The 14,748-nt window shown below is 36.5% G+C and overlaps 2 long non-coding RNA genes across 2 annotated transcripts; both read right to left on the reverse strand.

Moving 5' to 3' along the window:
- Positions 1 to 243: 243 nt before the first annotated feature.
- On the reverse strand, positions 244 to 5,637 carry LOC119544280. Its single transcript, XR_005218808.1, has 5 exons — positions 5,576 to 5,637; positions 4,897 to 5,057; positions 2,962 to 3,231; positions 2,297 to 2,405; positions 244 to 463 (listed from the first exon to the last, which is right to left on the reverse strand). It is a non-coding gene; the product is annotated as an uncharacterized LOC119544280 (long non-coding RNA).
- A 104-nt stretch (positions 5,638 to 5,741) lies between these two features.
- LOC119544601 lies at positions 5,742 to 10,423 on the reverse strand. Its single transcript, XR_005218873.1, has 3 exons — positions 7,536 to 10,423; positions 6,958 to 7,059; positions 5,742 to 5,900 (listed from the first exon to the last, which is right to left on the reverse strand). It is a non-coding gene; the product is annotated as an uncharacterized LOC119544601 (long non-coding RNA).
- Positions 10,424 to 14,748: the final 4,325 nt, after the last annotated feature.

Consider the following 14,748-nt stretch of genomic DNA (forward strand, 5'->3'; position numbering starts at 1 on the left):
GTGCTCTTTCAATCTCACACATAATGGATGCTCTAGTGAACATCCTTTTAATACAGTGGTACCAGTTTTGTGAGCAATTCTAAAGGCTGAGATTTTCTACAATTTTCTAAAACTCCTCAGTGTAATTTTTGGATCAAAGGCGATACACATTTTTAAACTGATATTGCAGAGTAACCATCTCCAAAGATTGTATCTATTTGTGCTATGAACAAGAGTGAACGAGTAAATTTGGTTTTTGAGAAATACTTTATTAAACTTTTGCCTACACATAAAAAAATGCATTGAATTTTTATAAAGGAGCAGGGTATTACTGGGACACAACACATGATAAGGAACACTTGTATTATATTTCCATGAAAAAATCAAAAATCATTTTTCATAATTCCCACCATTCTCAGTATTGTACAGAAGCCATTGACAATGCATTCTCCAGAGAATTCATAGCTTCTTATCAGAGATTCACCTATTTTTAAATACAAAAAGTAATATTCCATCAGGCAGCTACCTATAAATGTCTACAAATCAGGCATGTAACAGATATTTATGGGAATTAATAAAACAAGATATGGAACAATTATTTCAGTATCTACAGGTATGGTAACATTTCTGAACCCCAAAGTGAAAACGTTATCTGCCAATTCTTCCAAATACTCGAAATTAAGATTGTTCAAGGCTACTTTTCTGTAATTACATGAACCTAAAGGAATGAAACCATTCTGGTACCAAATGCTTCTAATGTCCGAGGTAATCTGCAAAGGACGTCATTGGGCACTGAACGGCAAAGGTTCCACAACTTCTTAGCATACATATTTTTGTCTAGTTCTTTGACACAAAAATAATTCAAGGACTTGGCAGCTAATAACACCTGATGCAATGATCGTAACACAAGAGGAAGCAATCTCTATCAACACAGAGTCCAATTTTTTTAAAAGTAATGAAGAAGAAAATTTAAATGTGGCATAACAAAGTGCCAAGGTTTTTACATCATGTTAATGGAAAGGAAGAGGCAAATATTTAAATATGAGAAGTGGTCCACAGGTAAATCTGTTCTTATCACAGATAGCAGCAAATATTGTATTCTTTCCCAAAAGGAGTCAAATCTGGGCAAATTCTAGGGTTTTGCAGTTAAATGGGTTCACTTTATATATTGTCACTCTAGTTGCACTGAGATCACCTCTCTTTCTGCAAAGTTCTCTTCTTTCAGAAGACTGTCTATCCCTATTTCCTGCCTTTTGTGTGTGTGTGTCGCATTTATTGACCATTGTTTTTATTTGCTTTCTATGCTTGCAATGAAATAAAAATATTTAAACATTGTAACTAAGAATTTCATTAGAATTATTTTTCCTTTCTCCAAACAGGTAACATAGATAGTTATCAACTTCAAATGCAAAATTTTACTAATGGAAATGGGGACCAAATAAGAATGGACATTAATGTGCACTATTTTTAAAGCTACCCCATAACAGTACTTGTTTTAAATAGTTTTGGAGTTAACATTTTTAACCTAGTCAATTATCTACCCGTTTTCCTAACTGATCTTTAACAACAATCTTTCTATAAGATAAGCCTAATCCTTCGGAAATAACGTAAGTACAGTATAGAATACTTTGTCACTAGACACTAACTTGAAAATTTTAAAGAAAATGATGGAAATAGCTGTAAGGGGGGAAAAGTAGCCCTTTAAATCTAATTTGTTATGCACCGCAGTAGGGTAATGGAGGCAATGAAAGTTCTTTGTTGAGCTCCCATATCCAAAAGGTATTTAGGTAGCAAAGGATGTTAAGCAGACCCCCTGCCATCCCCCTTCAACTGAAGATAGCAGGAAATAAGGTCTATAGGTCTGTGTCCTCCTGATTTTTATTTCCTCGGGAGTACAACGTATGCAAAGTGCACCTTAGGCTGCTGAGCAGTCACAAAGGAGGCTTTGGTCCCCTCTCTCTACGTGAATAGAGTGATCTAAAGGATGGCTGAAACCGGACAGGGAGTTAAAGCCTTCAGGTGGGTCTTTTCAAATTCCAATAGTGAGGAGTTACTGGAGAATTGGTTAGGATTTCACGAGGTCCCAGCAGGTTTGAGATCAAAAGCTCTGGTTGAATAAAAGCCTGTTGGGAAATCTTAAAACCTCTTTGTAATGTAACTTTAAAAAGTTAATACAAAGAACCCTTAGATTGAAGCTGGTAACAGCACGAACAAAGAATATATCAAAACTGATTCCATTAAGAAAAAGCGGACATACAAATTCACTTAATTTAAAGAGCAATCCAGTTATATTACTGTGGGAGGGAACAGGACTTACATCACACCATCCAGCCCACTTAGAAGATATGCTCATTTCTTGTTACGAATGCCAGACTCGATTCTTGGTTGTTCAGATATGCTTTTTAAACAACATATACGTCCATTTTCTGAAAGGAGAGAGGGATGCGCATTTCAACTCACTCTTAAAGAAGATACTTTTTAAAACAAATTAAAATTAAACTTGATGGGGACCCATCAGTCAATTGGCTACCTCATTTTCATGATGTCAAACTGCTAATTGCCCATCCTCCTTAAAATAATAAACCTTCAATTGATATTGATTGGTAGGCCATTAATGAATACATTAATTATAATGTAATTTTTGTAATTAATACTGATCCATTCCTTGGCAAGTCACCTAATTTTGTTCACTGAACTCATCCATTAATGGGTTAGTGGAAACATTTTGTTCATTAACAACTATTCCAAAAACCCTTTATATGGTTTTAATATTTGAATTTTGCTAATGGTTTTGGATCTTCCAAAACACTTTCGTGTACTCGGTGTCTCTTACGTTTTCACATTAGGCATGTTAGATGGGTAGGTAAGGCATTATTTTCCATTTTTCTAAAAATAAATAGGGATTCAGAAGCACACATAATTGGACATATGATGTATTCTGGATTGCACAGCCACTCAGAGAAAGTTCGTTCTAAAACTTACAGTTCCTGATTCCCAGCCTAGTGCTCTTTCCACTGAACAAAGTCTCGTCAGTCTCACAGATTTCAAAATGCAAGTAGAGTTTAAATCACACACAGCCGGGTTCATTCCAAAGAACTCTTTTCCAAGTGATCGTTATTGACAACAAATATCCTGAAATTCTCATATTGGTAGACGCAATACTTTTACTCATATTCAAAACTTCATCTCCTTTTTCTCTTCCTCTTCTCTTCTTTGCTCCTTTTGTTCCACCTCTTTTCTTCTGTGTGTCATCTGAGTGATGACAGGAAAATGACAAAAGGCAGGCTGAGTCACTCTCTGTGCATAGCAGATAAAAACCTTTGGATAAGGGGCAAGTACTCCCTGAATGAACTATCCCAGGGAATTTTCTCCCGAGTAGCAGCAGTTATTTTAAAAATATGAGCCCTATTGACTGGCACTACCAAGAGCAAACAGTAGCAATACGTTTGTGACAATTTCTGACTATCTCTGCTGAAACACCTGAGCCAGCACCCAACCCCTCACAGATGTGTCATCAAATGTTGGTCGTGTGTAAAATTGAATTAGTTTCTACTGATGGCTGTCCAGATGGAATGTTGACTCAGGAAAGGCAAGTCATGTGGGGTAGAGGACTGTATAATTTGTTATTAGTGATAAGTAAAAAATTCAAATCAGTAATGAAGGGTTGACATGACTACTAAAACTCTGCATCCTGAGAATGTGTGTATGAGTATGCATTATGTAAATGCATACATATATATTCTATATATATTCTATATATTCTCATCCAAATATAGTTAACCTGTTAGATGTTATTAGGATGTAAACAATTCTACTCTAGCACTGACTCCGCACTGAGTGGGAGCTCTGTGATGAGCGAGATCACCCTGGATACTTTTATAGAAACACAAAGACCTTTTGTGACTTTAGCGTTACCTAATGTTTTTTTCTGACTTGTTTAGTGTGCTTTGAATCTTTAAATCCACTGCAATGTCCCGTGGTATATTCTAGTATTTTAAAGTGAGTCTTGAACTCCAAAAGTTTGAAAATCACTATTCTAGGTATGAAAACCTAGAAGGTACCAGGCATTTATTGAACACTTGGCAATACCAAGACTCTGGGCCCTAAAGAGAACATTTTAAAAGTATATGCAATAGAATCAGTCTAAAGACACTTAAAATTTTGTAGGAAATGAAATACTTGCAGAGATGACAGGCAAATTCATGAATTCTTCATAATTTTCAATCGATCACTCTCTACTCTGTGGCCCCACCGTATCTTATACCTATAAAGTTTGTAAAGTACAGATTTTATAGATATAATAAAATCTATAAACTTAGCTTTATGTGTAATTTGCATATGTCTTTTTCATTAGAGTCAGAGGCGGGTTCACTTTCAGTTTCTTCAGTGATTACCACTATGTTGAACACGTGATGAGTGCATTGTAAATGCTAACTTCGCTAGACAATAAAAAGTAGATGGAGCAATTGGAGGACAAAAGAAAACAGCTGATAATTCGCTGATTTTTATTTTTTTTCCTTATGGAGCAAGGTGCTACCACCATGCGTCATGGGAACACAGGCTCAGGGCACAACAGAAACTTGCAGCAAATGATCCCTTTGCTACTTGCACAGAATAGAGAGTCCGAAAGCACGGGAAGACGTCTCATCCGAAAGCAGGAGAAGACGTCTCATCGCAGGGTGGCCAGAACTGCTTGGGTTCAGGATCAGTGTATGGCAGCTCTACACACCCCACTTTGCACCGGAGAAGAGAGACAAATCTATACTCTTTGAGCGTGCTTCCAGCCACATGGTGTGTGTGTTGGAGGGTGGGGGGTGGGCAGGGGGAGGCCCTATCACTGAGAATTCCTGTTCTGGTAAGTATCTGTTGCTGCTGGCACCCAGTTTTGGTTTTAAGGGGACTTTTCATTAGACTTACCATCTCCCCCAGGTTGTGGAACAGCACACAGTAGAAAAGGAGTTGGGGGCAGCTGCCAGAGGATGGCCACTTGGTGTGGGCTTGTGACTTCCCCAGAGAAGGAGGTGGAAGTAGGTGAGGGCTGGACCATGGCTTCTTTTCCTTTATGCAATTTTACTGAGCTATAATCACATAACATACAATTATTCACACTGTATAACCAGTTGTTCACAGAATTGTTGTATAGTTTTGCATTCACCACCACAATCAATCTTTGAATATTTTCATTACTCCAAAAAATAAAATTAAAATTAAAATTAAAATAAAAAAGAACATCCAAAACATCCATACCCCTCCTCCCCCGCATTGTTCATTTACTTCTTTTAAAAACGCAGTTTTATTGAGATACATTCACACTCAACAGTCATCCACAGTGTGCAATCAGTTGTTCACAGCACCATCATACATTTGTATGTTCATCACCAGAATCAATTTTTGAACCTTTTCTTTACTCCAGAATAAATATAAAAGCCAAAAGGAACACCTAAATCTTTCTAACCCCTCCATCCCACCCTAGTCATCTAATTTTTGTCCACATTTTTCCACTCATCCGTCCACACACTGGATAAAGGGAATGCGAACCACAGGGTGTTCACGATCACACGGTCACACTGTGTAAGCTACATAGTTATGCAGTCACCTTCAAGAATCCAGGTCACACTGGGTTGCAGTTTGACAGCTTCCGGTATTTCCCTCCAGCCATTCCAACACACTAAAACTAAAAAGTGATATCTATATAGTGCATAAGAGTATCCTCCAGAGTGACCTCTTGACTCCATTTGAAATCTCTCAGCCGCTGGAACCTTATTTTGTTTCAACCCTCTTTCCCCTTTTGGTCAAGAAGATCCTCTCAATCCCACAGTGCTGGGTCCAGACTCATCTCCAGGAGTCACTTCCTGTGTTGCCAGAGGGATTCACACCCCTGGGTGCCATGGGCCATGCCTCTTAACAGATGTCTGACTTTCCTAACAGGTGTAAACAAGAGAAAGGGCACAAACTAATATCTGGAATTTTTTCAAAGTGAAAATAGCTGTCTTTTCTGGCTAATAAATAATACATGCTCACTGCAAGAAATTCAGACAAAATTTCACAATAATTCATCTACTAAAGATAACAGCTTTTAATGATTTGATGCTATATATGTCCCTTCAGTTGCTTATTTGTGTACATAACAAAGTTGACATTTTAAAAACAGAATTGGAATCATAGCATCCATATTCTGTTCAATGACTAACATTTTAAATTTTAATGATACATTGCTGATTCCTCACCATGGTAAAATGTTTCCCTTTAACTGGCCATGGTAGCCTATATTTTTGATATTTCATAAGGAGTTATTTATTGACAGATATTTAGGTTGTATTAATTTTTTTATTCTTATAAACAGTGCTTCAATAAACATCTTTTAAAATCTTTGCACATTGAGGTTTATTTTCTTGGCATAAATTCCTAGACGTAAAATGAACTGAAAATGTTGAAGTATTTGTTAAATTGCTCTCCAAAAATGTGCCAATTTACATATATACATACATACACACTGTATGAACCTTTTTGCCCATAAACTTGCCTGGATATGATTCACTTAAAAAAATCTTTGTTAATCTAATAAGGAAAAAATGTCTCATTGCTTTAAACCCTAGAATACTTAGGGAACTTTTAAATAAATCAGTTCTTGATAAATCACACATGGCTTTTCCACAGAACATGTTCAGTACTAAAACTGACCTCCCTTTCCTCTCCAACACACGACTGGATGGTCTCTATGCTCCAGCAGTAGATACAAATCAAGAAAACGAGAACATTTTACTTTTAAGTTAAATACACTTGGGAAAGCTTGAATGTATGTATTATATCTCAAAATAAAAAGTGTTCTTTTATTGACTGCTAGCAATATAGTCATCACTGCTCTCTTCTATTAATGTGGATAATTGAGTAAATAATAAAATAGTTAACAAATTGCAAGAACCAGAGGTAGGATCCATTATTTAAATTATCTCAGCTACCAGTAATGAGACAACTTACCTCTAATTTTATTTGAAGGCTCTTGTGGGATTGTCAACGATTCTACCACAAAGCCTAGAACTCAATAAGCTGCTGACACGATGTGGCGATGTGAGAAAGAATCTGTGAAACAAGACAGACTTGTCTAAGAATATAGCATTGGCTACATGAATCAAAACTATTTTATATTTCAACAGCCCAGGAACGTCAATGTGCTGAGCCTTTCACTGGGGAAAGAAATACCATATTTACACTTCAAAGCTTTACAATCCTATCCTAATAAACATTGGCCAATACATCTCTTGCCCATGAATAATGGTAGGCTGTTTGTGGGAAGGTCATAGAGACCTCATGATTTTCTTTATGTGCGTGGTCAGCATTTTCACAAAGCCTGCCAGTGGTTACAAAATCCTTCTGTATGGTGAAGGCAAAACTTATTAGCCCCATTTCCTCTATTTTACTAGTTAGTACAAAAGGAGCTGGAGTGAGCGTCCAATTATGTTCACCCAAGAGAGAGCAGTTGTATTAGTTGTTTATTGCTATATAACAAATTAACCCAAAGTTTAGTGGCTTAAAACAACATTCAATTATTAGCTCACAGTTTCTACAGATCAGGAGGCTGGGCACAGCTTAGCAGGGGCCTCTGCTTCAGGCTCTTCCGGATGTTGGCTGGTGCCAGCTGTCATACCAAGCTTCAACCAGGGCAGGATCTGCTTCCAAGCTCACTCGGTAGTAGTTAGAAGGATTCAGTTTCTCACAGGCTATTGGAATAAGAATCTCAGTTCCTTGTTGCCTTTGACCAGAAGCTGCCCTCAGTTTCTTACTCCACTGGCCTCTCCAATACTGAATCTGGCAAGAGAGACTCTGCTAGCAAGACAGAAGTCATAGTCTTTTATAATCTAATCATGGGAGTGAAACCCAACAACTTTTGCCATGTTCTGTTTGTTAGAAGCAAGTCACTAAGTCCAGCCCACCCTCAAGAGAACGGGATTACACAAAGTTACGAATATGAGGACGTGAGAATCACCGGGTGCCATCTCAGAAGTCTGCCTACCACATCAGGTGATTGCTCTGTTGATAGAGGGAGTAAAGGAATCTGGGAAAAAGTGGGAAAGAGACTGCCAGTGGAGAGGCATTCCTGGGAAAAGGCTCACAATATTCCAATGGATGATACACTGCCAATAAACCCATTGAATCTGGAGGTATTACCCACGTTGGAAAGCGTGTTAAGTCTCAGGTCAAATTAGTATTTACCACATCAAATTATGCATCCATTGGGAAAAATTGAAATTACAGATATTAGCAGGTGATGATGGCAAAACCTAAGATAAAGTCCACAACCAATAACAAAGAAACACACCCTGACCAAGAAGAAAAATATTTCATTGTAAATGTAGAAAGAGATCATAAACTTTATTCCCTCAAAATGCTGTATGTAACAATTAGCATTAGCAAAATGAAATTACGACATTCAAAAGACTCTGATTCTGTTTTTATCATATATAAGTAGGTCCACATGCCATTCATTTGTCATTAGTCGAGATTAAATTTTTAGTTCTTTTTGTCAAGACCACAGACCTAGTAATAATTTACTGTTTGCCTTTAGTTTCTCCCTCTCCATTTTTATAAGATAGTTGGTTCGAGGTACAGGTAAATTTGGGACTGTGAATCAAAATATAGATATATAATTTACAGATCCATCCAGAAGGGGGAAAAATCATGATATTTTTATTAGTTGGGCTAATCAGCTGAGTGTATGCATGTATGGATATATGTGTGCCTGTGTGTGTATGGGTTTCTGTAACAAAAATAAGAAATGAACAGAGAGATAGCAGAGAGGTTCTTCATGGTTTTAGTGCAAAAACTTTCTAATTAATGCAAATGCAGTGTTGCAATCATCTTTACAACATTCCACAAAGATAGCACTTTAAGGGTTATGCCATATGCTGATTGACAGCAGCCATAATTCCATACAATGAGACTGTATCACATTGTTTGAAGTGAGGTGATACTCATCTCTTGAAACTGATCAAACATATGATTGCATCAAACAGTATTACAATATAATCACGCTGTATGTGGGAACTGCCAAGGTTGATCATCATGTTGTACTCTCTTCCCTTGGACTTCTCTAATAACAGTTGTGACACACCACTGCATCCACCTTTTCCTTTAAGAACTGCAGAATTTAAGAGAAAAAGTATGCATAAAATTGTGGTTTGGTTATGCTATGTGAGTATACATATGCAGCCTGCTTTAGAATTACAAATATGCTCCCACTAAGATTTCCTTAAGTACACAAATAAAAACCCAGAGAGGCCCAGATAAAAAGAGAAGATTCCAAACAGAGTAGAACATAATTCAAACGCCCTTTATTTTTCTTTAGTAAACAGGCAGAGATGGAAGAAATGTCTTTTTTTATCAAGAGCATTTCAGTATCTGTAATTCCCAATGACTCTTACTTTTTTTCTCTTTGTGATTAATAAGTACTTAATGGAGAAGTACAGTAATGTTATGCAAGTATCCCATTCCTCATCAAACTTCAAATTCATTTGTTTGTTCTTTCATTCATTCACATCCGCATGGCTTCATGGATTCATGTCATAAGTTACTATCAGCTATTCTCACAATGACTATCAGTATTAATTTTGATGGTCAAATTATGCCCATTTGGCTAGGAGAAGTCCATTTAAGCTGGCCTCTAGGTCCTTTTCACGTGCCCCATTATTTTTTTTTAACACCTCCTTGCTTTCTGACACTAGTTCCAGGCTTTTCTTGTATTTTTCTATTCCCAGCCCCAGAATCAGCCATTTCTCCAAGAATTCCTATTTCCTTTAATGGCAAATGGTATTTTGAAGTCTTGATCTGGGTGCTACATGTGCTCATTGTTATTGGAATATCACTGCTCCAAGGTTGTGCCCGAAAACAGAGCCAGGAAGTATACGTCTGTATGGATCACATAATTAAATTTCATCTATATCCATCTGTATGTATTGAAAACCATGACTTCACACTGATAAATCCAATGTCACATGTTCATTTTAGTTTTCTCCCTTTCCATATGTGTAATTCCTTCTCCAACAGTGAGAAGCCTAGCTTTCATTAATCCTCAGATAGTTACTTGCAGCATCAACCCCCCGTATGCAACCAATCTCCCATCTCCACCACCACTCCTCTCCCTACAGATCCCTGCTCTCCCTGCTGAACTGAGCGTCAGGCTTCCCACACCAGGTCCCTGCAGAGACACTTTGCACTCTGTTCAGGCTGATTCCTCAGTGAGGCTGTGTCCCCACCCCCCCATGCCTGAGGAGATGTTCTCCTCATCCTCCTTGGGCCTTGATACCCCCTCTGGCCACTGTAGCTCCTCTTACCTTGCTCAGTTCCACCTAATGGCTTTAGGATTGAATTCTGGGGGAAGGGAGAGGAGCAACATTCAAACTGTCATGTAATGTTCACATTATCCTTCAATTCTTCGACTTATGAATTAGTTTATTTGCATTTTTCACATTCAAACGTACTGTGGATTTTTGTTGTTGATTTTTAATTTAATGACACTGTGATCAAATCCACTGTCTAATTTCTAAAACAATAATATACTGATCAAACCTTGTATTTGTTGATATTTTCTTCAAGGACCAACTGGTGGTCAATTTGGTGAAAAGATCTCATATTCTCAAACTGTTAGGTTCAGGGCTCAATATATAGACATTATACCAAGATTGTAATTTACGTTGTCCAAACCTTTTATTATCCTTCCTAAGGTTATGTCTGCTTGATACATTGATTAGTGAGAGAAAAGTGTTAAAAAATTTGCACTATGACTATAGATTTGTCCAGTTTTCTTTGTAATTTGGTCAATTTCAGTTTTATATATATTTTAAATAACTTATTTTTAATTGTGGTAAAATACATATAACAAGGCACTTTTAACCATTTTAAGTGGACATTCTTTGACATTAAGTACATTGACAATACTGTATAACTTATATCCTATCTATTTCCACATCTTCTTCATTATGCCAAACCAAAACTCATACTCATTTAACAATAACTTCCTTTTGCCCCCTTCCCAACTCCTGTTAACCCTATTCTGCTTTGTGTCTCTATGAATTTGCTTAATCTATGGATTTTATATGAGAGAAAGCATAAAATATTTATCCTTTTGTATCTGGCTTATTTTCACTCAACATGATGTTTTCAAGGTTCATCCATGTTGTAGCATATGCCAGCACTTCACATTTTTTTTTTTTTTTACAGATGAATAGTATTCCATTATATGGATATACGACATTTTGTTTATCCATTCATCTATTGATGAACACTTGGGTTGCTTCCATTTTTGGCTACTGTGAATAATGCTACTATGCATATCGATGTGAAAATATCTGTTAAAGTCCCTGCTTTTAATTCTTCGGGGTATATACCTAGTAGTGGGATTTCTGGGTTATATGGTAATTCTGTATTTAAACTGCCAGTTTTCCACAGAAGCCACATTATTTTACATTTCCACCAATGATGTACAAGCATTTCTATTTCTCTGAACCCTTTCCAACACTTGCTATTTTCACTGTTTAAAATAATAACCATCCTAGTGTTTTTGGTGGTATCTAATAGTTTTAATTTGCATTTGGCTAATAATGTTGAGCATCTTTTCTTCATGGCCATTTGAATATAATCTTTGGAGAACTTACTATTCAAAACTTTGGCCCATTTTTTAAAATAAGAAATATTGAGCTGAAGTTTCAATGATGTTAAACCCTTATCAGATAAATGGTTTCAAATATTTTCTTCCATTCTGTAGGTTATCTTTTCAGTTTCTTGAAAATGTCCTTTGATACACAAAAGTTTTTAATTTTGATGAAGACTATTGTATCCATTTTTTCTTTGGTTGCTTGTGCTTTGGGTATAAAATTTAAAAATCCATTGCCTACTACAAGGTCCTGAAGATATTTATGCTTTCTTGTAAGAGTTTCATAGTATTAGCTTTTATATTAAGGTCATTGATCCATTCTGAATTAATTTTTGCATATTGTGAAAGGTAGGGGTCCACATCCATTTATTTGCATGTAGATTTCCAGTTGTCCCAGAACAACTTACTGAAGAGACTATTATTTTTCCATTGATTGAATTTGGTATCCTTATCAACAAATCAACTGGCTATAGTTGTGTGGATTTATCTCTGGACTTTCAATTATTTCCTATTGGTTTATATGTTTATACTTATGCCAGTACTACTACACAGTTTTAATTCCTGTAGCTTTGTGGTAAGTTATGACACCAGGAAGTATGGGTCCTCCAACTTTGTTCTTCCTTTTCAAGATTACTTTGGCTATTTGGGATTCCATATTCAATTCCGTATGAATTTGAGGATCAGGTTTTCCATATCTGCAAAACAGGCTGCTGGGATTTTGATAGCAATTGCATTGAATTTGTAGATTACTTTAGATATTATTGATATCTTAACAATATTGTCTTTCCATCCATGAACACAGCTTTATGTATTTTGAATGTACTGTATATTATTTGGAGCATACAAGTTCACAATTGTTATATCTTCAAACTGACTTATTCCTTTTATGATTGCATATTAGCCATAATTATTCCTATCAATGCTTTTATAATGGTTTTTGTTTTGAAGTCTATTTTCGTGTTATTTAAAATAGCAACACCATTTTTTTCTACAATTAGTTAGGGTTTGCCTAGTGTTTCTTTCTCTAGAACTTTACTTCCAAACTTTATACGCTCTTAGGGTTTATATGTGTCTCCAGGAGACATGATATTCCTGAATTTTCAGAATTTAGTATCTTTTTTAGCTAGCAACTTAGACTGCTTATATTTCTTGTAATGTTGTATATTTGGACTTATTTCTACCATCATATCTTGTGCTTCTCTTTACCAGGCTTCTTTTTCCCTCTTTTCTTACTTTATATTTTATATTTTATGTTTTTGCACAATCAAATTTTCTCATAATTTCTTCTTGTTTGGAAATATCATATTTTATTTCCATTCTTTTACCCTGGATTTGTATGGCCTAAGGTAAATGAATATGTTTATCCTCATTCTAAACAATACAGGGATGTAATGAAACCTTAATTCTGATCATAACCCACCTGTCATGTATGTTATTGTGTTCAGAATTACACATGTACTCTATTTTTAAAAAAACAGGTAATTAACTTATTTCTAAATTTCTTATGACACTTTTAAGATGTAAAAATGAAGAGTTATAGAATCATAACCTCTGTCCATCATTGAGCCTAAGAAATAAAATATTACTTATATAATTGACTTTGTCAGTTTAGTTCTCCTACCCTCAGAAGGCAGGAGTCAGTAGTGACTATAAAGAAAAGAAATTTTCCATATTGTTTCCATGCCCCCAATGTGCTGGTTATTATTTTTTTTATTTAAAAAAATGCTTATTTACCTGCTCAGCTACAATTTTATTTTCTCACTATTTCTTCTTTTACACCGCTCTTGTCTGGGTTCAATTTCTTTCTATTGAAGAACATTCTGCATTGGCTCTTTTGACAAGGTTCTGTGGGTTGTAAATTTTTTCAATCTTTATTAATTTGAAAAGAAACATTTGTATTTAACCTCATTCTTGAATGACATAGGTACAGGGTAAGAAATATATACTGATGTAGAATTGCTGGTTGGCAGCTGTTTTCTCTCAACATTTTGCAGATACTATTTTATTTTCTTTTGACTATTTTGTTGCTATTGAGAGGTCTTTTGTGAATCTAATTATTATTTATTTTAGTTTCCTAGCTGCTAAAATAAATACCATACAATGGGTTGGTGTAAATGACAAGAATTTATTGGCTCTTGGTTTTGAGTCTAGGGGAAGTCCAAAATTGAGGCATCAGTAAGGCGATGCTTTCTGCCAGAGCACTAGGGCCTTCTGGAGCTGGCTGCAGGTGATCCTTGGTCCTTGGCTTTTCCTTCATATGGCAATGCACATGGAGGTGTCTTCTCCTTTCTCTTCTGGGATCCTTTGACTTCCAGGTTCTGGTTTCTCCCTGTGGCTTCTCTCATGTCCATTTTCCTTTGCTTATAAGGACTTCAGCCATATTGGATTAAGGTCCACCATCATTCAGTTTGAGTGCACAGTAACTGATAATATCTTCAAAGGTCCTAATTACTAGTGGGTTCACACCCACAGGACCAGGGGTTGGGTCCTGAGCATGCCTTTTGTGGGGGACATGATCTAAACCCAAACATTATTCTTTTGCAGGTAATCTGTCTTTATAGGTAACATCTCCCTAATTCCCTCTACTAACTCATTATGAAATTCCTATTATAAGGGATTTTTTCAGTGTAACCTCTCTTAATGAATAATTTCCTCAGATCTGTTTTCAAGTCCATGGATTCCCTCTAAGCTGTATGTGATATCCCTTTAAAACTTCAAGGACTATTTTTATATTTCCAGAATTTCCAAAACCATGTCTAAACTTTTCAGGGCCATGCAATTTGAACATCATATTCATAATGAGGTATATGCCTGTGATTACAAATTCTCTGCCCTGAGCCCAGGCCTAGACAGACAAGAATCCTTGTTTCCTTCTGTGCTGGTGTGCAGTTTCTAGTCTTCCTTTTCACTGAAGGTATAGCCCTTAAATGATCCTGGATTTATGTAAGAGGTTCAGTTTCAACTCCCCCTGCCTCCAGACCTTCCAAGGCCTTGTCTTCTGTGTCTCTGTGAGTAGGAAAATGAGAGCTCACAGATTACTGAGACCATCTCCACCCCCACCCCCACCCCACCCCAGTCCAGCCCCTCCCACCGGCTGCCTTAGCTCACGTGATTACCACTTG

The sequence above is a fragment of the Choloepus didactylus genome, chromosome 9 (genome assembly GCF_015220235.1).
Source record: "Choloepus didactylus isolate mChoDid1 chromosome 9, mChoDid1.pri, whole genome shotgun sequence".
In the NCBI taxonomy this organism is placed as follows: Eukaryota; Metazoa; Chordata; class Mammalia; order Pilosa; family Megalonychidae; genus Choloepus; species Choloepus didactylus.